At 53.7% G+C, this 22,866-nt stretch overlaps 1 protein-coding gene across 5 annotated transcripts in view; it reads right to left on the reverse strand.

Moving 5' to 3' along the window:
• NACC2 (NACC family member 2) overlaps positions 1–22,866 on the reverse strand; it is a 66,431-nt gene that overhangs the window by 42,750 nt on the left and 815 nt on the right. The window contains exon 1 of one of the 5 annotated variants that reach the window (XM_074362509.1): positions 22,315–22,770. The exons of the other annotated variants lie outside the window; for them this stretch is intronic. The gene's annotated coding sequence lies outside the window, so the exon portion shown is untranslated. Of the gene's footprint in view, positions 1–22,314; positions 22,771–22,866 lie in introns of those variants that run through there. 5 annotated transcript variants of the gene reach the window in all.

Here is a 22,866-nt window from a genome sequence, read left to right on the forward strand (position 1 = left end):
GTGAGCTAGCATTTAAGGGGGAGGGGACCCTTTTCAGAGAAACCATTATCTTAAAAAGCACTTCCATCTACTATCCTAAATTCCCACAAGCAAGAGGACTCCTTCACAGATCAGATTGCTTTGATAACGGGTTAAAAAGACAACAGGGTATATTTTCCCTAATTTACAAATCCAGCATCTATTTTATTTTCAAAATCTGGATGTGTTTCCTCATGAGGAAAGTAGTTAATCTGGATTTCTTTAACTCCATATACTGTTTCAAGCAGAGGGGCTAGCATCACTTTTACATGGTGCTCAAGAGTATGAAAAATATAAAACTATCAAGTCAACTATACTGAAGAACCCTGAGAAGCTGACAGCAAAGTGAATAGTGTCAGACTTCCATCCCAGGAATATGGGGTCCTGGAATGCTGGAGTGCTGCTTTAAAACCCCTGTCAAATAGAAACAACAACAGCAACAAAAATACAAAACAAAAAACCTCCGTCAGATAATTCTAACATCTGTCATCTAAAAATGCGTAACACATGAACAGCACATAAAAACACTCAGCACAAAAAAACACTCAGCAAACTAGGAAAGGGGGGAATTCCTCAATCTGATAAAGGACACATGTGATAAATCCACAACAAGGCAAGGATGCCCACACCATACAAGTTCTAAGTCTGAGTGAGGAAAATTCGGCAAGGAAATGAAATACAAGACATATTGTTGGAAAGGAAAAAGTAAAACTATCTCTATTCATAGATGACATGATCTTGAACAAAGAAAATTCTAAGGAATCAACCCAAAGACTGTTAGAACTAAGAAACAAGTTCAGCAAGGTTGCAGGACATGAGATCAATATACAAACAAAAACAAAAGAAATCAAAAAAACCCCAACACAAATAAAAAGAAAAAAAAATCAATATACAAAAATCAATTGTATTTCTATACACCTACAATGAACAATCCAAAAATGAAATTCAGTAAGAAATTCCATTTAAAATGATATCAAAAAAGCATTAAGTACTTAGGAATAAATTTAACAAAATTAGTGTAAAACTTGACACTCTGAAAACTGCAAAACTGTTGAAAGAAACCAAAGATCTAAATAAATGGAAAGACACCCATGTTCATGGGTTAGATCTAATATTGTTAAGATGAGAATACTCCCCAAATTGACCTACAGAGGCAATGCAACCCCTAGTCTAAATCCCAGCTGACATCTTTGTGGAAACTGATAAACCTATTCTAAAATTAATCTGGAAACACAAGGGACCCAGAATAGCCAAAACAATACTGAAAAGGTGGAACAAAGTTAGAGCACTCATATCTCCCAATTTCAAAACTTGCTACAAAGCTACAGTAATCAAGAGAGTATGGTGTTGGCATAACGAAAGTCATATAGATCAATGGAACAGAACTGAGAGTCCAGAAATAAATCCATGTGTCTCTGGTCAATTGATATTTCAATAAAGATGCCAAGAGCATCCAATGGGTAAAAAACTGTGTTTCAAAATATGGTGAGTCATATGTAAAAGTCATATGTCACATGTAAAAGAATGAAATTGGACCCTTACCTCACACCATATACAAAACTTAAAATGAATCAAAGACTTAAATGCAAGAGCTAAAACTGTAAAACACTTACAGAAAATACAGGGGTAAATCTTTGTGACCTTGGAATAGGCAATGGATGCTTAGATATGGCAACAAGTGCACAAGAAATAAAAGAAAAAATGTAGGTCTATAAATTAGACTTCATCGAAATTTAAAAGCTGTGCTTCAGAAGATACCATCAGGAAAGTGAAAAGACAAAGAATGGGAAGGAGTATCTGTAAACCACATTTCTGGCAGTTAACCAACAAAGATACAGAGAACTAAACATTGACTGACAGGATCTAATCAGAATTTACAGGACCTTGTACTCCAAAACAACAGGATACACATTCTTTTCAAGTTCCTATGAAACTTACACCAAGACAGGCAGTGTCTTGGGCCAGGAAACAAACCTGGTGACATGTAAAAGAACTAAAATCACACTGAGTGTGTTCTCCAGCCACAATGGGATCAAACTGGAAATCAATAACAGCAAAGTAGCAGAGAGAGCGCCAAACACTTGGAAAGAAACAACAGACCCCTAAGTCATCCATGTGTCAGAGAGGAAGTCTTAAGGAAATCGAATTGAACGGAAATGAAAGTACAACAGATCAAAACTTGGGGGACACCACTTGAGAGCTGAGAGGAGAACTTACAGTTTATGTCCTAGAAAGAAGGGAAAGTTTCAAGTAATCTAAGTTCTCACCTAGAAATAGAACAAAATAAACCCAAAAGACGCCAAAGGAAGAAATACTGGTAAGAGCAGAAGTCAATGAAACTGCAAACAAGAAAGCAATAGGAGGGAAAATCAGTGAAACAAAGAGCTGGTTCTCTGAGAAGATTCATCAAATTGACAAACATCTAGCAAGACTGACCAAAGAAGAGGGAGAGAGAAAGAGAACAGACAAATTATTTATCAACATCAGGAATGTAACGGGAGCATCACTACAGACCTTGCAGATGTCAAAAGGATAACAAGGCAGTAACAGAGACGACTTTTACACGTAAACTCGACAATCTAAATTAAATGAGCCGGTTCCTGGCAGGGGAGGGAAAGCACCCACCACTCACCCAGTACGAAACAGAACACTCGAACAGCTTTGTAACTGTTAGGGAAACCAGATACGTATTCTTAAAACTTCTCAGAAAAGACATCCCTGAGCCAAGACGGTTTCCCTGGAGAACTCTACCAAACATTTAAGGAAGAATTGGCACCATGTATGCACAATCTTTTCCAGAAAACAGAAGAGAATGGGACATTTTCCAATTCATTTTATGATTTATCCTGATACCCAAACCAGACAAAGATGGTACAAAAAAAGAGAAAACTACAGACCAGACATAGATGCAAAAATCCTGGACAAAATATTAACAAACAGATTTCAGCAATAAAAAGAATTAGATCATGACCCAGCGGGATTTATTCCTGGGATGCAAGGCTGGTTCAACATTCTAAAATCAATGAAATCACATGAAAATATCATTCAGTGCATAAGAAAGATACGACAACATTCGACATCTATCCGTGATAAAAACTCTCCGAGAACCTCCTCAACTTAACACAGAAATCTTGTAGTTAATGCTTTCACCTCAAGACGGGGAACACGGCAAGGATGTCCACTCACCACTCTTACTCAGCACAGTGCAAGGAGGCAAGAAAATGCACACAGATTGGGAGGAAGAAATGAAGCTGTCCCATCTGCAGCTGACGGGGTTGTCTATGTTGATGACCCCAGAGAATCTATGAAAGTCTCCTAGAACAAATGAGTGAGTTTATCAAGATCACAGGATACCAGGTAAGTTGTATTTCTATGTACTAGCAACTACTAAACTTAGAAATATAATGTCATCTACAGTCACTCAAAAAAATACACCTACCTGTAAATACAACAAAATGTGCAAAGATTTATATGCTGAAAACTACAACTTACTGATGAACGAAACCTAGGTCTAAATAAATGGAGAGACATACCATGTTCAGGGATTGAAAGACTCAACACAGCAAAGATGTTAGTCCTCCCCAAACTGATATACAGGTTGAGACAATTCCTTTCAAAATTCCAGCAAGAATTTTTTTGGTAGACATAGACAAGATTATTCTAAAATTTATAGGGAAAGGCAACGGAACTAGAATAGCTAAGGCCATTTTGGAAAAGAAATTACATGGGAGGAAGCAGCCTCCCTGATTTCAACACTTATTCTACAGACATAGTAATTAAGAAGGGGGACAGTCTGGCCAACAGACAGAACAGAGAAGCCCCCAATCAGACCCACAAACACGCCCAGCTTCTTACAAGGATGCAGAGCCACCAGTGGAGGACAGACAGCATCTTCAACAAGTGGGGCCGGAACAGCAGCACATTTTGAGGGAGAAAAAATGACCCTTGACCTAAACCTCGCACCATATACAAAAATTAACCGGGAATGCATCAAGAACCTAATATAGAACCTAAAAACTAGGAAAAAGCAAAAAGTATCTTTGGGACCAGGGCTACGCAAACAACTCTTCCATAAGGAAAAACTGACAAACCTGACTACCTTATTCAAATTCAAAACTTCTCTTGGCAAGAGGTAAGAGGCGGGTGAACAGACAGGATACAGACAGGGAGGAAACAATTGCAAACTACACATCTGACTGGGGACTAGTATCTCTAAAGAAGCCCTGATCACAACAGCAGAAAAAACTAGAAACTGGTTCCAGTCCTGAAGACATCTCACGAAAGAGGACTCACGGACGGGAAATTAGCACATGAAAGACGTCCACCAGCTTCTGTCGTCCCGGAAATGCAAATTACTACTTCGAGATACCTACATACCTATCGGAATGGCTGAGACATAACAGTGACAACACCAAACGCTGCTGAGGATGGAGGGGAAGGACCACTTACAGAGACAGAGACCAGCGAAGTGGCCGTCAGAGCCTGAAGGTGGGGGGACAGCACCCTGAAGGGCAGCCCGAGGGGTCCCCGTAAAGGGTGCACTGCATCTCTCAGTATCGTCTTTCTTAATAACAGCTTTATCAAGATGCAGTTCATTTACTGTAACATTCACCCATTTCAAGTGTCTTCACTCCCTTCTGGGGTCAAGGACTATCCCATCACAGGGATGTACCCCTTTGTCTTGTCCATCCATTCTGTACTGTTCACAACAGCACACAAATCTCTAATTATCTCAAAATACAAAGTTGAAAAAAAAAGCAACTGTTTGGTGTATCAACCGAAAATATCCAAAATCCTTTCACCGTAACACCCTATACTAATATGAAATTTATGAGTTAATAATGTTTCAATAGCTGGAAAATTTCTAACTATAGGATCAAAACACTGATCAGTAGCTGAGCTTTAAAACACATACTCTGCTTATTTGCATCCACCATAGAATTCAGGAACACCACCCGGCCACATTAACGAGCTGTGAGAGGCGCGTGTGTGCATGTGTGTGCATACGGGGGGGGGAGGACCTTGTCAGGTGTGCTCTGGGTTTGCCCAACATGCTGAGACGCTGGTGTAAGACAAGCAGGCCCTCCTCACCTGCCCCGTCACCTGCAGTCCTCTTTATCAGAGAGAAGTGAGTGACGCAAGTTAAAGGTACAACTAATAAAATGGGGCTACTAGTCGAAGCATGACTTGCAGACCACAGCACTTCGAAGGGTGTGCTTCTGTTATCACAGAGAGAAGAGGCATTCTGCCCGAAAGTGAAACGTCTGGGTGTCCCAGGGCGTGAAGGGGACTAGGATGGAGACGGAACACCGGGGGAGGCTTGCAGACAGTAATCTTTATTTCCCTGGGTTTATAATACCAGGATACAACGAGTTTGGTAAAAGTCCACAAAGTGTTAAAATTTGGGCAAAATTTGCTTGGTTTTGATGGGCTCATTCATAAGATAATTTTTTTTAAAAGTGCTTACGAACCCTTTACTATCTTTACTATTACATATACTCTTGTCAAACGAGAACCTGGTGTCCTGTTAAAACAGCCACTGGTGCTGGTGTGCAGACACCCCAAGATGAAGTGATGAAAGGTCTTGACCCCTGCCCCGACTTTTTAAAATTAACATTCTTCACTCCCAAACCAGCTAGGCTTCCCTATAAAGGTGTTACTGATTTCTAAGATTTTTTTTTTAATGTACTGTCCCTTAGATGAACAGCCAGCCAGGCTAAAACCACTCATCGATCTGCTTAATCGAATACCCACACCCCTTCTGACAACGACACTGATTTGATCCTCCCCAAATCAGACCCTGAAACCCGTGAAGTTGGACTTTACATCTGACTGCTCTCTGCAGTTTCCCAGAGCGCCCGCAGCCAATCATAAACATTTGTTTCCAGCTTATGATTCTGGGAATGCTGGATTTATACGCTATGTCCTGTATTTCTCAGCTCCCTGGTCCGCTGCCCAGGAAGACATGCCCGACCCAGAGCCAGTCTTCCTGGGTTACGGTGGGACCGTCCGGTGCTGGTGCCGTTCGGGGGACCAGAACTCTCATGTGCTCCATCCAGGAGCGCCACCTTGGTTTCCATCCTCACTGGCCATCCATGTTCTTACTCTGGTGAAACAGCGAACAAATCCCCCCACTACGGCTCCCGTCAGTGCCCGTGCAGGAAGTGACGTCCTCCAGGGTGGCACTGTCAGCTTCCCTGTGAAAGGAACCAGTTCCACCTGGTCATCAACCGGTGGCTTCGGCTCCCTGGAAGCGGCAGGCCGGAGTCGGGGCGTCCACAAGGAAGGGCGCACTGCCCGCCGTCACCCCCCCCCAGGAGGCGCCCTGCGCAGGCTCGCCCCTTAGACAGCTGCTGCCCCCTGAGGGAAGGGGCCGGGTCTCCAGATGTCTTTAGGCCCATGAAGTGACGGGCTGCTGACCAAGGTCCCCGCTGGGCACGACACGCGAGCTCTAACCCTGGCGATGGTCTTGGAGCACTGGGGGAGAAGAGCCTTCCCCCCCTTCCCGACGCAGCGCGAGCCCTCCATGCGGTGGCCTCGCTGTTGCAAACGACGCAAAACATTCTGTACACTGCGTGCCTTCTCCCCGAGGCCTCCGAATTCAGAAACAAATACTTTTCCAGAGTCTCTTTACCTTTCATGGCAATGTAGCTATTGGCAGCGGTTCCATGGGAATCTGGCCTCTTTTATTCCCTGACGGAGCTGGACAAGCTGACCGTGCAGCCGAGCCGGAACCTGGGGCCACCGCTGGCGGGACCCAGGGACACAAATGGGCTCCCAGGCTCCAGGGCGGGGGGTGGGGGACACAATCAGTGGAGCAAAAACCCCCTCAGCAGGAACCGAGGTTATTTCTCCTTGGAAATACAGACACAGGCTCACTCTAGCAGCTGCCGGGAGCCTGGCCGCTCTGGAGTGGCCGGCCCAGCCCCACAGGGCTGCCCTTACTGTGGCGGGGGATGAATCAGAACACAGCAAAACCCGCTTCTAAAAACTATACTGGAAATGACGACCACACAGGGATGCTGAACGATGCTCAAAAACTTGGAAATATGGTAAAGAGTGACTGCCCTTCCCATGTCACAGGAGAGAGCAGCCAACAAGGCCACCAGGGTTGTTTCATTCTCTCAGGAGACCTGTTTGGTCTGCTACTGATGATACCCCAGAATGTCACATGTTAACTTTTTTGTTTGCTTGTTTTTAACGGAGGAACTGGGGATTGAACCCAGGACCTCATGTATGCTAAGCAGGCACTCTACCAGTGGGCTATTACCCTCCCCCCTCTAACTCTTAAACCAGGTTGTGCCCAAAAAAGATGCAAATAGTGATTTCTGTCCAGTAGCAAGGAGAACCCCAAACGGTCTGGTGTTCTTGCCTGTGGGACATTCAGCAATTGTGTAACTAACTGAACAGTCTGAGTGCAACATTCTTTCTTCACTGACTATAAATATTCAGTTCCTCAAATGCTCTCTGAGCAGCTTTCCTGCTCAGACCATGAAATATTACTCAGTCTTAAAAAAGAGAGGAATCCTAACACAGGCTACAACACGGATGAACCTGGAAGACATTACGTTCCATGAAATGAGCCCGACACAAGGCAAATCCTGTAGGAATCCACCCCTGGAGGGGCCTGGAAGAGTCAGACTCATGGAGACAGAAAGCAGGACAATGGGGGCCAGGGGCTGGTGGGGGTGGACCGTAAGTGTTTAATGGGGACAGAGTTTCAGCTTGAGAAGATGGAAAAGTTCTGGAGACAGATGTGGTGGTGACGGTCGCACAACAATGCGAATGTACTTAATGCCACACTGAATTATGCACTTAAAACAATTGAGATTGTAAATTCTATGCTATGTACACTTTACTCCAATTAAAAAAAAATGTTTTTAAGTTATACTTATCAGACCTATATGTGCAAAGCACAAGAATCAAGCTTCAAGAACAAAAGAGGGTCTCCAACAGGTCACAAACAGCCCTAACCATAAAAGAAATTGTTGACAAACTGTATTTCATTAAAATGGAGAATTCAAAAAGTCTACCATTAAGAGTGAGAAGACCACAGGCGGAGGTGTCAGCAAGGCCCGTAAAACAAAGGCCCTGCGGCAGAATGGCTAAAGAATCCTCTAAGCCAGTCGAGAAAAGGAGGCTCAAAAGGGGGAAGGAGGAAAAGCCTGGAACAGGTGTTCACAGATACGGTACCAACAAGGCAACAAGCCCGTGGAGGCAGACAGGGCACCCGTCACCAGGGGGTGCAGATGCGGGCAGGGTCTGCGCGTGGGGTCAGCGGCACGCACCTGGGTCCCGGCGCCTCCCCGCTCCCCGAGGCACCTGGAACCTCTCTAGCAGAGGGCCTTCGTAATAGCCCCAAAGTGGCAAGGACCCACAGGCCACAACAGATTAGATGCTGAAACAGTGGAAAAGCCCGCTGCAACAGAGGCCACCCACCCTCCAGGCATGTGCCCCATGGGATGCACTGGAAGGTCTCAGCGCTGAGCGGAAGCTGGGCCCACTCTGCTCGCTTGTCAAGAACAGTAAACTCTTCCCGGTGCAAGAGGGCGGGGGGCCTGGGCGCCGGGCCTTCACCCTCACCGGTACCCTGAGCGCGCAGGTGTGCTGGCTGTGTGACGACAAGTGAGGCCGTGTACAGAAGACCTGTGCACTTTTCTGTAGGTTGCATGGCAAGTGTGCTTAAAATATCCACTTATACGATAAAAAGAAGGTGAGTGGAAGCAACTGGAGAACTGAACGAGGAATTTAAATATTGGTTTGTGCTTTGTTACATGAAGGTCTGCTTTTTAAAAGAGAAAAATCAGACAGATATGATCACTCTATTAATAAGTTTTTGATCATAAAAGTTTTAAGATTGCATATATAAAATCCATGTACAGATTTTTAAAAATACAGTGTATAAGGGGATACAATGCTCACCCACAGACACTTCGTCCACAGGCCCAAGGCCCAGGGCCCCCGCAACCCCTCCAGGACCTTCACTCCCCTAAGCCTAGAATCCAGAAAACCTCAGGCCCTTTGACCTCAGAATCCATGAAGAGTGTGTGTGTGTGTCAGAGGGGTAAGTCCCTGAATAATCCCAGGTCTTATGTAGCGCTTTTAATTTACGTTCAAGAGAGATACCATTACCCCATTTTACAGATGGGGAAACAGAGGCTCCGAGCAAGGGAAGGAACTTGCTCACTGGCCTGGGAACTGGAACCTGGGTCTTGAGAGTGGACATAGGCCTCTTCATCCACAGACAGGACTCTAGGACAAAATGCTCCCGCACCAAAAGCAGACACCAGAGAGAGAGCAGGACAAAGGCTCAGGCTCAGGGCCATGGGCATTGGCCACAATGGGCTGTGCAAAGCCCAGAGGAAAGAGCCACCAAGATGGGTGGGGTGGGTGGGATCACGAGTCCTTGGGGCCAGAGCACAGCCCACTGCCAGGTCCCCTCTGCATCCTCCGGGGAGGAGGCCCTGGGGGTCCCTGCGAGCATCAGGGAAGCTGTGGGGGAGGCTGGGGGCCAGCACTGGGGAGGACCACTTCCCAGGAAGCCCGGAGAGCCAGATGTCACCGCCACCATCAGCCATCACTGTCACTGCATGCTGCAGCCGTACCTCTCTGATTCCCAACGGCTCCCCGGGGAGCACTGAAGGTAAATACGTTAATTTGACTTCAATCATGGCTTTTTAAAACAAAGTGCACACTCTATTAGTTTAGGGCGCGGAACCTGAAAACTACTCATGCATGATTCTGAGCACCCCGTCCTGGCCAAGGGGGCCTCAAACATAAGGGGGCCGGGGGGCCAAGAGGGAGGCCCACCCACTGGCTCCCAAAACCTGAGCTGCAGTGGGTACATGAGCCTCGGAGGCCGAGCCAGTGATGTTGCCCTTCAGTGTCTAGGCAGAGGGCACTCCCTGCCAGCAAGGGGCCCACCTCGGGGGCAGGGCAGAGGGAGCAGGGCCTGCAGACCCTGGGCTGCCCAGGGACCCATGGGAGGGCCCGGGTCCCTCATTCCTCAGTCCACGGCATGGTCCTGGAGGCAGGACTAAGCCCCTGGCCTGGGGGACCCCAGGCCTGCCTCTGCTTGCCTCGGTTGCCGGAGGAGTAAGGTGACTCAGTGGCCCGTGGCTGGCAGCGAGGGAGGGGTCCAGTCCACTCACAATGGACTGGAAAAGTCTTCAGGCCGCTTGGGGCCAAGAACCCTCCCTCCCTCTCCTGCCCAGTGGGGCTCTTTACAGGGACCCCACGTGTCGGCCCACTGAGTGGGGTCTGAGAAAGGGTTGTCAACGCTGCAGTCAGTGTGTAGAGTGCCCCAGCCCAGGACTGTGTGGGACCAGCCAACACAGGACACTGTGGCACCCTTGCTCTTTTTTTCGGGGGGTGGTGGCTCAGGTCAGGGTCTCCTCTCTCCCAGGGAAGGCGCACCCCAATATCTCAAGCAGAAGGGGCTCAGGGAGAAGATGCTAGCCAGACACATGAGTGGGTGGCCTGTGGGTGACGCAGACTTGGTCCCTGCCTGGGACCGGCCAAGCTGGCCTCAAGCACCTGGGTGTCACACACTTCCAGAAGGTGCCCTTTGGGGCGATGGGGCAGAAGTCAGTGAGAGGTAAACAGACCAGTTTCCAGCACCAGCGTTAAGCTGACTTTAAATTCAAGAATAAGCAACCATGCTGCTGTGCTGTGAGCCGCCATGATGACAGCACTTACGGGCCCAGGCAGCCCGCGGAAGCCCCGCTGGGCTCTGCACACAAGCAGCCGCCACCTTAGCCCCCGGAGGCCCGGTCTCCGCGTCAGCCTGGGTGGGAGGCAGCTCTGCTCCCGGCTGCCTGGGGACCACCGGCCCCTCCTTGTGCCCTCCAGGAGGCCCGGGGATGAAGGGAGGTGAGGGAGGAGGTGATCTGGAACACCACAGCTCAAGGCCAAGGACCTTCAATAGTGTCAGGGAAGAGAAACGGTTTGTCCATATGTGTTTGCATGTTCCGGAACCAATGACAGACACGGGAAAGAGTTCCCAAGGAGAGAGACCAAACCAGATTCAGAACCAGGACGGCCTTTGGGCCACCTTCCACTCAGGCCACTGGAAACCCAAAGGGAAGGGCGGCTGGGTGGACATAGGCCAGCCAGCTCCCCAGGGGCTGAACTTGGCCCATCTAGTTAGCCAACGCCCTGCAAACATCACTCCTCAGGCAACCCAGGCCAGGCGAGGCTGAGGCCAGGGCCACAGGCCAGCCCCGGCACCTCCTCCCAGCCAGGATGGGAGGGCAGCTCCCCTGCACGGTGCTGTCCAGGGAGGCAGTGCCCAGCGCCTGCTTCCACTGCGGCTCTAACGAATTCCCTCGTGAGGTTTCTTGGAAATCAGTGGCTGCAGTGTAATCACAGCTGCCGGGGCTCTGAACAAGCTCGCTCGGGGGCTCCGTGCGGTTATAATTATTACGAAACCGCAGTTAAGAAACAGCGAGGAGGAACCGATACCTTCAGGAATACCCAAGAGCCGGTGGAGGGGCGACCCCGCCCTCACCCCACCCCACCCAGCACCCACTGCCCCTGCCCGCTGATCCCTCATGGCCCCACCTCCGACCCAGCTCTGTCTCCTCGGATGCACCTGGCCCAGGTAGCCACCGCTGCCCACAGGCTCCCATTGTCTTTGCCCCACCCCGACCCACCCAGGGACCCCAGGAAAAGCACCAGTGGGCACACCCGGCTCCGCTCTGGGACACCCACCCCTCCAGCCCGTGTTTCCTGTCGTGAAATGAGCATGGTGTGGGGCACTCTCCACTCCTGATCACGGGCGTCTGCCTCCTTCCCTTCGCCCCATGAGGAAAGACCGACACTGTCACCCACAAGCCACTGATTTCATTTTGCTAACTTTACCCTCCTGTGTGGACCACTTACTGACTAGGACTTTGTGGTGCCTGCCTCAGTCCTGTAACCATCTGGAGCCGAAGGAGTGGTCCCCTGTGTTTCTCGGCTGCGGTAACTCCTACTGCATGAGGTTCACAGGCTGACATGAAAGCAGCCAGCCTGATCCCCCATGCCCGTTCCGAAGGAGAACTCCATGCGGGCAAACAGCCTTTCTGGCACTGGGCTGGAAACCTCAAGACCCTCTTCCTCCGCTGCAGAAATGAAGCCATCCCGCCAGACTGGAGGCGTGGCTGCCCCCTCCCTGGCCCCCCACCCCAGAGAGGAGCCAGAGGTCAAGCAGCTGGGCTGGGGGTTTCAAAGGAGCCTGGACAGGCCGTCGGAGGGCTGGGGGCCCAACCCAAGATCGGGGGGCATGGGGACAGCACTGCTGTTCTTTCCAAGACCCAGGCGGGGGTGGGGGTGCAGCTACGGAGAAGAGAGAATGGAGGCAGGTGGACCATCTGGCCTTCACCTCTCTGCTGAGGTGAACAAGGGCCCCCAACATTCACGTCCACCTGGGACCACAGAATGTGACCCCAAGTCAAACAACAGTCTCTGCAGATGCAATCAATCCAGTCAAGATGAGGTCTCGCTGGATTTAGGGGGGCCCTGAAGCCAATGACTGGGGTCCTAAGAGGGAAATCCGGACACGGAGGAGAGGCCGAGTGGCCACGAGCCAGGGAGCCGGGAGAGGCAGGAAGGAGCCGGGCCCCGCGCCACCTTGACTGGGGACGTCTTTCCCAGGACAGGGAGCGCGAACCTCTGCTGTTCAGACAGTCTGCCATGCTTTGTTTCAACGGCCCGTGGACACTCACAACCCGGCCCCACAGACACTGACCTTGACCCAGGGTCCACAGGAACACATCTGCTCAGACTCAAGACAACCTCCGCCAAGAACCAGCATGACTTGGGGGCAGCTCCAGGTCAGGGGGATGGAGGAGACGCCATAGGCCATCTCCCTAGGGCTCGTTGTGGGGAGGAGGGGACACTAGACTGGGGTGTACCTCCTATTGTGGGGGTCGTTGCAGAACCCCACAGCCCAGAGCAAGAGCGGGCCAGGGGCAATGACCAGAGTTTCTCCATGGGGGACCCTGGAGGGACGGGGCTGCGTCTAGCCCGGATGGGACCACCCCCCTTCCAAAAGCAGTCGGTGCCGCTGTGACCTGACATCACTCACCACTCAGGAGCCTCCATGCTGTGGGGAAGGTGTAGCGGTAGAGCGCATGCTTAGTATACACAAGATCCTAGGTTAAGTCCCCAGCACCTCCTCTAAAAATAAATAAACAGGTAAACCTAATGCCCGCCACCGCCCCTCCCAAAAAAAAGAGCCTCCATGCTAGGATTACTTTGGAAACACACACACCAGGCAAGTTCCCCAGAGTGACCAGACACAAAATTTGCCACGTCACTTCCAGCCGGCAAGGACAGTGGCATGGCCAAAGCACCACTGCCGCGGACACCCCGCCAGACCAGGGGCATTCTGCAAAACTGGCCTGGGCTCCAAGCTTAAGGTCACGAGAGTCAAGGAAAGACCCCAGAACTTTCCAGACCGAAGGAGCCTAAGACTGGGACACGCCCATGTTCACACAGCGCCATTCACAAAGCCAACCGTGGAGACAACCATGTATCCGTGGACAGGAAGGGTAAACCCAACGCGGTCCATCCACGTGGTGGAGCAGAGCTCAGCCTTAGAAAGGAAGCAAGTCCCGACACAAGCCACAGCAGAGCCTTGAGGGCATCGTGCTGAGTGAAGCCAGACACGAGACAAGTCCTGTGCGATCCCACTCAGGGGAGGCCCCAGAGGCGCCAAACCCACAGAGACAGAAAGCAGGTGGTGCGGTCAGGGGCTGGGGCAAGGGGCAGGGAGTGTGTTTAATGGGTACAGGGGTTCCTTTTTTGTCTGGGAAGATGAGAAAAGTTCTGGAGGCGGATGGTGGGGATGTCTGCACAATAACGTGAGTGTACTTAATGCTCCTGATCCATACACTTAAAAGTCGTGAAGATAGTGGGTTTTATATATAACTAGAATTTTTTTTTAGTTAAAATTTAAAAGCAGACCAGACAGGTGCCTGGGCCACGGACTCTACAGGGCCGTTTAGTTGTAAAGGACACAGGGGGAGAGCTGGTGGGCCGGGAAGCCCTTGTTTCGGTGGGTCACATGGGGGCACGCAGGGGTCGCTCACCCTCAAACGGTCCTGGAAGAAGTTGTAGTTGGTACTTGCAGTTTCTCTGTAAGTTTAATACTGCTCCTCTTTTACCTTTTCCTTCATCAGGACCAGTGCTGGGCAGAGGGTGGGGGCTCCTCGACCCGACTTGACACCTGTCACCATGCCCCCATCCCAGAGAAGGGGTGCCTGGTCCTGGGGAACACCTGTCCCCTGAGGTCCCTCCCAAGTCCCAGCCAGATGTTCTAAAATCTTCAGCACAACTCTGAACGTGGCCAGGACCCCCGTGGGCCTTCTGAGTTTGTGGAGCAGAAGCACATTGCCTGACTTCTTAGGAGAGAAGCCCACCCTGGGAGCTGGGGGATGGGGGCTGAGGGTGGGACAGAGGAGTACCCCAAACTTTTCAGAGGCCCCCCAGCACAGCCGGGGGGGCTGCCTCCCAAGGATGCCTGGTGGCGGGACCTTCTACCTGCCTGGGTTATTGGGAATGTGACGAGAGCCCGGGCAAAGCTGCCTGGCAGCCTCCCAGGCCCTCAGGCCCTCAGGACCCTGGCCGGCCGGGCAGTCATCTGCGCTGGTATAAAGTTGGGGCTGTTCAGCTTGGAGGATGGGGCAGGAAGAGGTGAGGAGAACCCAGGGACCCCACCCCTCCACCAAGAGAGGCCCCTAGGCCCACCCCACACCCTGCCAACACACCTGCTCTCAAACCCGCCACGGCCACCTGGTCTCATGGTCCAGGTCTGGGATTGGCGGGGCCTGGAAGTCTGGGTTTGTTTGGACCCCAAGGGCACAGCCCTTGGCTCCCCACCCCACCGCCTGGACATGGTGGTCCATCCCCAGTCCCGTCCCAGGGTCCCCTCCTCCCACAGCATCTCTGCTCTTCATTCCTCTGCCTCGACTTCTCTGTTATTTCATCCACATGTCATGAACTTATCTTCATTCTCGGGGAGGAAGAGATGCCAGGAAAGAGGAATAGGACGGCCAAGGCAGCCGGAGCGTGTGCAGTAGTTTGGGGTCCAGGCCCACGACTCTGCTGAGAACCCCCTCCCTCTCCTTTCCAGGCCATTTCCTGTGACAAGGACTAAACTGGGTTACAACAATTAACACAAATTCTGCCTCCTGTCCCCAAACTTATGTAACAGCAGACACTTGGTCTCAGGAAAACCCTCCTCTGTCAGTGGCCCCATTTCCGGCCCTCGACCCCTGGCTTAGCTTCTGAACCAAAGGTCCTTCCAGACCTGCCAACCTGTGCTGGCCCCTCATGCCCACCGTCCAGGTGCTCGTGTCCGAGTGTCTGGCTGCTGACCCTCCTGGGGAAGCACCGGGCTGAGCCACATGACGGCCCCTCCGCCCGGGCACTAAAGGGTTTCTGCACCCACCCTGCCACACAGCGTTGACTACGGTCCCCTCCTCCTAAAGTTACGCCCACCCAGAACCTCAGAATGTGACCTTGTTGGAAATAGGGTTTTTGCAGGTATAATTAGTTAAGGCCCTTGAGATGAGATCTCTCTGGATTTAGGGTGGGCTCCACACCCAATGACTGGTGTCCTTATGAGAAGAGGGAAATCTGGAGGCAGAGATGGGAAGGGGGCATCTCCAGGCCTAGGATCACCTGCACCACCAGAAGCTGTTGGAGGCACGATGCTCTCCTGCCTCCAGAAGGAACCTAGCTGCCCACCCTTGACTTTGGACCTCCGGCCTCCAGACTGTGAGAGTAAACTTCTGTTGCGTTAAGCCCCCAGTTTGTGGTCATTTGTTACCCAACCCCAGGAAACTGATCCCACCCACCGCCACTCACCCCCTTCACACTCCAGGGTGACCATGAGACCCACATCCCCTTCCAGCCTGTGGTCTCCAGAGGGAAACAATGTCACTGCCCCCTCCTAGAGCTGGGAGACCCCACGGGGAACCCCCAGAGCAGTGTTCACAAAACAGGGGGAGGCACCTCAGACTCCCGGAGTGGTAGGTGCGAGTGGGCAGTCAGGGCCACCACGTCAATTGAACCCCAGCCCGCCACTCTCCCCGGGGGCTGCCCAGCTGTGGTGCTGAGTCAGTCAATAGGAAGGTCTGTGCACCCGAGGGGCCCCATCTGTGACCTCAGTCCCTTCAGGACTGACAAATGCTTAGGACTCATGAGTCCCCGGGTCCAGTTGCTGCCAGAGCCTGTCACAGTCCACCGTAGCCGCTTAGCTGATTGCCGTGACCACAGCCACCTCATTAAGGCCCGCACGTTCCCGCCAGGACCTGTCACAGAGGCAACACTCACTCAACAAGCATCACAGAGCCCAGCGGAAAGCCTGCAGGACAGGAGAGCCCAGCTTTCACCCTGCCCCGGGGCCTCCACTGGGTCCGTCCTGCCCCACTGCTCCCCGCGTCCCCCCACGATGCCCCGCTGCAGACGAGGGGTGAGGCTGGTGTGGAGGAAGGGCACAGACTCGGCCCAGGGTCCTGACACAGCCAGGGACGGATGGCGGGTGGGCCCAGGATGGAGGAGTATCGCCCTCGGAGGGACCAGCCCCCGCCACACACCCTACTCGCATCCCGCGAGGTTTCCCGGAGGAGCCAGTGGGCAATTTGCATAATATTCTTTGCAAGTTAATATCAGCCTCTGATAATGATCTCGGCATAGCGTGGAGCGCTGAGGCGGCTGCTACAACACTAAGTAATCATATTTTAAATTATGTTTCCCTTTATAGAAAGGTGTTGCAAAAACACACAGACATGAAATCTGTCTGTTGCAGCCCCCTGCCAACCACCTGACCAGCTTCCCAGCACCAGGGCTGTGACTGCAGCACCCGGGGCCGAGAAAGCCCAGCAGGTCGGACCTGGGCACCACCGGCCACAGGCCCGCCATGCCCCCCCCCGCCCGCCCAAGGGAGTCTTCCCAGCAGGGACACCTCCCAGATCTGAACCACTGGCTCAGCCACCGTCAAGGGTGAGTCCGTGCAGAGCTCATGGAGGACCTAGGACCCACGCTCGCCCAGGGGCCCATCTGCCCTGGGGGTAAGCCAGGGGGCTCCTTATTCCCGCAGCCCCCAGCCCCGGCCTCATGCTGGAGACCCCAGTGCCCACGACACCAGACTTCCACGCGCCACATCTCCTGAGAACTCAAAACCAAAACCGTCAGCTCCTGCGGAACTTCCTGGTTGCACAGCACCCCGGCTGGGGGCACCCCAGTCACCCTCACACAGCACCTGAGCTCGGGGACCCTCCCCAGGAAGGTAAGCTCACCCACAACCCTCATACACCCACACCCCGACTGTGGCCATGACACACCCTCCCATCATGGGTGACCCGGGGCCGCTGCAGATACAGGGCCCACATGGACAAGGCACAGCCCTAGTAGACGGAGCGACTGGTCACCACAGGGAGGAGGCAGGCCACACACAGCCCGGGAGTGGCCCACGGCCCTCTCCGAAGCTAGGACCGGCCCCCTCTGAAATGAAGACCCTCTCTGCGTTTCTTTTCTCGTTGGAGGAGCCAGGGCCACTGCTCACTATTTCCTTAAAAGCTTTTCTTTTTTATTTAAAAAAAAATCCAATTATAGCACAAATCTCTCAGCAGGGGTCAGTGTGGAATAAGAATAGCCAAAGTTAATGGACATGACACAGGCAAGATTAATGCCTAAAGGGTTTCAAAAGTTGTATGATGCAGATTTCATTAACATTTTAATTGTAATGTATCTTTTTAATCTTCTCTCACCCTAATAGCTTTATATCCAAAAAAAAAAAAAAAGAAAAAGAAAAAAAAACTGCTGACAACAACAAAAAGTATCAATACACAAAATTTAACAAAGGCGTTTAGCAGTGCAATGGAAACTAAATTAAATGAGCAAAAGTATGTTAACGTCGTAATTTTTAAGAGCACAACAGCTGGAATGCAGCAGAGGCGGCTCCTTCTCCCTTCTTGGCAGAGACAGGGATGGGCGAACTGGCAGGGAAGCCCCACAGGGACCCAGGACTACATCCTTCCTCCTGACCCAGAGGCACAGGGAGCAGCCCCGGCAGGCCCTGCCCCCTCCCCCTTAGCCAGCAGTGTCCAGGAGGTGGAGGGAGGGAGGCCCTCTTCCAGAAAATGCCAGCCATCAGGGCGGAAGCCCCTAGCACCTTGGGGATGGGGAGTAGACATCTAGAAATGTCATCATAATAAAGGGGTACTTTGTGGGGCACAGGCTGGGGTTGCAAATGAGCTGGCATCCCACCCCTAGACCCCAGGTGGCTCTGGCCAACAGGACAGTCACTCATTATGGCCTCTAACTTTCAAAAATGGTGTCTCCAGAAATACACTTGGCCCTGACTACCGAGGGCCCAGGAGATTTTTATTTTCAATCAACAAACACTCCAAGAGCACCAAGCCTGTGCCTGCTGCTGTATGATGCTTTGTGCCAAATCCAGCTCCCCTCAGCACCCCCACTCAGGGACCCACTGGCTGGGCCTGGTGTTGGGCCTGGGACACAGCCCGGCAGCCAGGCTCACTGCTCACCCCAATGACTATATATGGGCACTTTCAGGCCCCTATGGTCCCCGCCCCCGGCCCTGTCTGCTTCCCAGGCACACAGGCAGTCACTGGGCGGGGCCCAGGAGCTCCCAGCCCACCCATGGCCATGTGCCCTCCTGGATGCCAGGGCCCAGGGCCAAGGGGGAGGGGAAGATTCCTTCAGAGAGACCCAGAGCCAGCCTCTCCTCCCATAGGACCAGAGACAGACACCTCCATCCTCCCTGGAGACAGAGAAGCAGCCTCCCCTTCCTTAAAGGGGCATGAACCCATCACTGGCTCTGGCCCACTTCCAAGGAGGGGGCATCTCCAGAGCACCCCACGCCAGGCCTGCTCACCTTCAGTCTCCCAGCATCAAATAAAGAAGCTACTGTGTGGCATCACAACATACAGGCCAGGGCAGGGCTCAGAGAGGGTAAGTTACTCATCCAAGGTCACACAGCCTTGGACTGGATGTGACCTGAGAGAGAGACCTGCTCTCAAGTCCTGCTCCTAACTGCCCCCTTGCCCAGACCCAGGCCCAGCCAGCAGAAGCTGGGGGCAGGCCCCAGAGAGCACAGGGTAACATCAGGTTTCCTCTCCACTCCTCCTGCTCAGACAGGCTCCCAGGCCCGGGCAGGGGTGAATGTCCCTGCCGTCCTTGTCCTCGTGGAGGCTGCCCCAACTCTGAGGATGCCAACCACAAAGGTGGCCACCAGAGAGCCCCGCTCCAAAGTTCACATCCCAAACACCCCTACACCTGCCCCACCACAAGCCTGTGCTGAGACCCTCTCCCTGTGGACGCTGCTTCCAAAACCTGAACTTTAAATGACAAAGGCCAGAGGCCAGGGCAGAGGAAGCCCAGCTCCCAGTGAGCAAGCAGCTGCAGGTGACACAGTGAGGGAGTCCCGGCCAGGGCCAGCCGGGAAGCATATTTTGCAAATGATCTCATCGAGAGAGGCCGGGTGAGAGCAAGGATTTGCTAAAAGAGAAACAGAGGTCGCCAGGATCCTGCGTGCTCAGGAGGCAGGGCAGGGGGAGTGGCGCCTCGGCCTTGCTGAACAGAATGCCTCCCCCAGCCAGCTCCCTGGGCCCCTGGAGCCCAGGTCTCAGGCGGGGGAGGATGTAACCTTCCAGGCACAACCGCGAAGCCTCAGGACACAAGGAAAGAGAGAGGAAACAGGTGTGGAGGGGCAGAAAGGGCAGAGGACACCCAGGCCTTGCCCAGGGGTCATGGTGTGAGGGGGTCACACATACCTCTGACGTGGGGTGCAGACATGAGCAGAGCCACCTAGAAGTACCCAAGCGCCAGGCAGCTCACCTTGGGGAGGACCAAGAGGCACCTGGGAAAGCATGCCATTCACGAATGAGGTACTTGGAGAGGCCAGGGAAGGGCCCAGAACCGGCTGGGCTGTGCTCTCTGCAGACCCTGCAGGCAGGCGGGCCTCGCTGGGGGCCAGTGAGGGGCTCTGGAGCCCTTGGCTCTACACCCAGCCAGACTTTATAAGGTCTGGGACTGGGGATGGCTGTGGGCAGCCCTGCTCACCAGAAGCAGCTCTGGGCCCAGAGGGTCTGGTGGCCCCTGTCCCGGTGCAGAGAAATACCCTCAACTGGACCACACCAGAGCCACTACTGCCCTCCTTCAAAAGACCTGGCCCAGGACACCCGCAGGGACACTGGCCACGAGAATGGGCCAGGCCCTGGCCAGCTAACACTACCCTGGGCAGGAACGCGGCCTACCTGGTCCCAAGTGCCCAGCCCTGGTCAAACTCCCCAAGTATGCCTGTTACATGAAGGGCCTTAGCGGGCCCTGGTTCTCAGGAGAGACACACTGGGGAAAATCAGGAGTGAGGGGCCAGGACTTGGACTACAGTCCACACTCAAACGGTTCCACAGACGTTGGCCACATGCCCCCAGCCAGGGCAGCTCATTCCACCCACTTCGGCCCCGCAGGACAACAGAGGCCAGGGAAGGACCAGGTCAGAGAGGAGCCCAGAGAAGAGAGAACAGGGTCAGCTGGAAGGGAACAGACAGGGGGTGGGCTGCAGAGGAGGCACGGACTGGACCTGCTGCTGCGAGGTGGAGAGAATGAGGCCGCCGGTGGCTGAGGCTTCTGACCCTACCGGTGGCAAGTACCCCAAACTGCAGCAGGAGGCTAGGAGGGAACCAGGCCCCCTGCAGCCCATCCCGGCTCTGCATTCCGGGGAGCACAAACCTCAAAGGAAGGGGTATGGGGTGGAGCCCTAGAAACATCCTCGAAATGGTCAAAGCCACAGTGCTTACCTTTTGTCCCAGGAGGGGTACCAGGCCCACCCCAGCCCAGCTTGCAAGACAGGCACGCGGAGTCCTAGAGGCAAGGGTGCCAGAGGAACCCAGGCTGTGAATGCCAGCTCAGCACTCACCATCACCATCGTCCCTCTCAGATAAATAATGCATCTCATGTTTTAGTTGGAAAACAGGGAGGTTGTAAGGATTCTGTTAGAAGTCATCCAGAGGCCTACCTCCCAGAGAGAGCCCCTCTGAGTGTCCCAGCACCCCCACGACAAATAACCTAGAGGTAGTCCTGGTCAGCCAGTGGTGGCCTCGTGTTCCAGTGTCAGTTACAGCACAAGCATTTCCTCATCATCAAAGAGTCTGCAGAAGACTAAATGGCTGCAGAGCAGAGGCTGGCCGAAGCCAGCTCACGGAGTCAGCACGGTATCAGACACCACGTCTAGCACCGACCCTGCTTGGGTGTGACCACTGAGAACAGATCTCCAGCCACTGAGAGGTGACAAGTGATATCTTGTTCTACTTCTGTGCCCCTTCCAACCAGCTCGCCAAAAGAACGGGGGGCCAACCCCCGTGGGTCTTGCCTCCTCCTGTTTCCTTCACTCAGGCCCCAGCAGAGGTACCACCCAACTATGGAATGACCAACGGGAAAATGCCAGCGGGCCTCCTGGGAGGGATGGGCAGCACAGAGGGCTGTGGGAAGAAGGCGGAAGGTAGTTTGTTAGAAGACAGCGGAGGCTGTGGGGGCTGCTCGACCTTTCACCAACTCCTTCCCACCGAGCCTTGTTTCCTCATCTCTAAAATGGAGCCAATAGTTTAAGATACTTCTCCTGGGGTCCTTGGGGGGTTTAAACAACACTCACATGGAGTGCTGAGAATCACCTGTGTCCAGAACCACAGAGCGTCCTTTGTCATCAGGACAAACTGGAGGGAGCACAAGAGGGAAGCAGAGCAGAAGGGAGGGGATGGGAAGGGAGACCTGGAGAGAGACCCAGAGCAGACCAGACCAGCCAGGCACAGCGGTGTGCATTCAGGGTGCTCAGAAGACCAGCTCTACCAGCTGGCGAGTGCACGACGCATGCCTCCCCACCAGCCCCCCCACCATCTAGCACAGGCTCCACTAGAACCCGCAGCCAGGGGACACGCAGCTGGGTGCCCAACGGGGCAAGAAATCCCACTAGAAAGAAAGAGCCCAACGTTTCAGATCCAGGCTTGGAAGAAGAGGAGGAAGAGGATTCCACTCACAGTGGCAATGCCTGTGAGCCCAGATCCAGGACCTACCTACCGCAAACCCACAGGTTTAAACGGCACCAGGAGTCAGTTGGCACTCACCGGTCCCAAGACCAAACTTCGGAAGAGCTCGGAAGAGCCCGGAAGAGAGGACCCGGAGGTGACCTCTGACCTCATGACCCCCCACACTATGCGGGCAGACGTCAGAAGGGCTTGGGACCCCTGCCCTGCCCATAGGAGGGTGGGCAGCCGGCTCAGAGCTCACCTGGAGAGCTTCCTGGAGAAGGGGCTCGGGGCCCTAAGACCTCAGCTCCGTAGGGACACGGCAGCGGGGGACAGGTGGGAGCCCCCTCCCAGTGCAGCCCGCCCCCAGGTAGGGTGAGCACAGGGAGGCCGGGAGGCAGTGACGCCCGCGAAGGGGGCCCACCCGGAGCGGGAGGGCGAGGAAGGAGAGGCGCAGGGCCAGGCTGATGCGCAGCCGCGCGGCCAGCCTCGGACCCCGGGCCTGGAGGGAGGGGCGTGTCCCCGGGGCCCCAGCCCCGGGCCGAGCCCGTGCGGGCTTCCCCACCCCGGAGGGCTGGGCTCCGTCCGCCCGGTCGGGGGAGGCCGAGTGTCCCGAGCGCCCGAGAAGCCCGGCGGGAGAGGAGGCGCCCGGAGCCGGGGTACCCGCTCGGTGGGGCGGGGTGCGGCCCGGCCCGGCCCGGCCCGGACGAGCGCCTCCCCAGGCCAGGGCGCCGCCGGCCACCTCCGGGGGCGGCGCGCGGCGCGAACTTGGGCACTGCGGCAGGCGAGGGCGGGCGCGCCGCGGAGTTCGCGG

The sequence above is a fragment of the Camelus bactrianus genome, chromosome 4, assembly GCF_048773025.1.
Source record: "Camelus bactrianus isolate YW-2024 breed Bactrian camel chromosome 4, ASM4877302v1, whole genome shotgun sequence".
In the NCBI taxonomy this organism is placed as follows: domain Eukaryota; kingdom Metazoa; phylum Chordata; class Mammalia; order Artiodactyla; family Camelidae; genus Camelus; species Camelus bactrianus.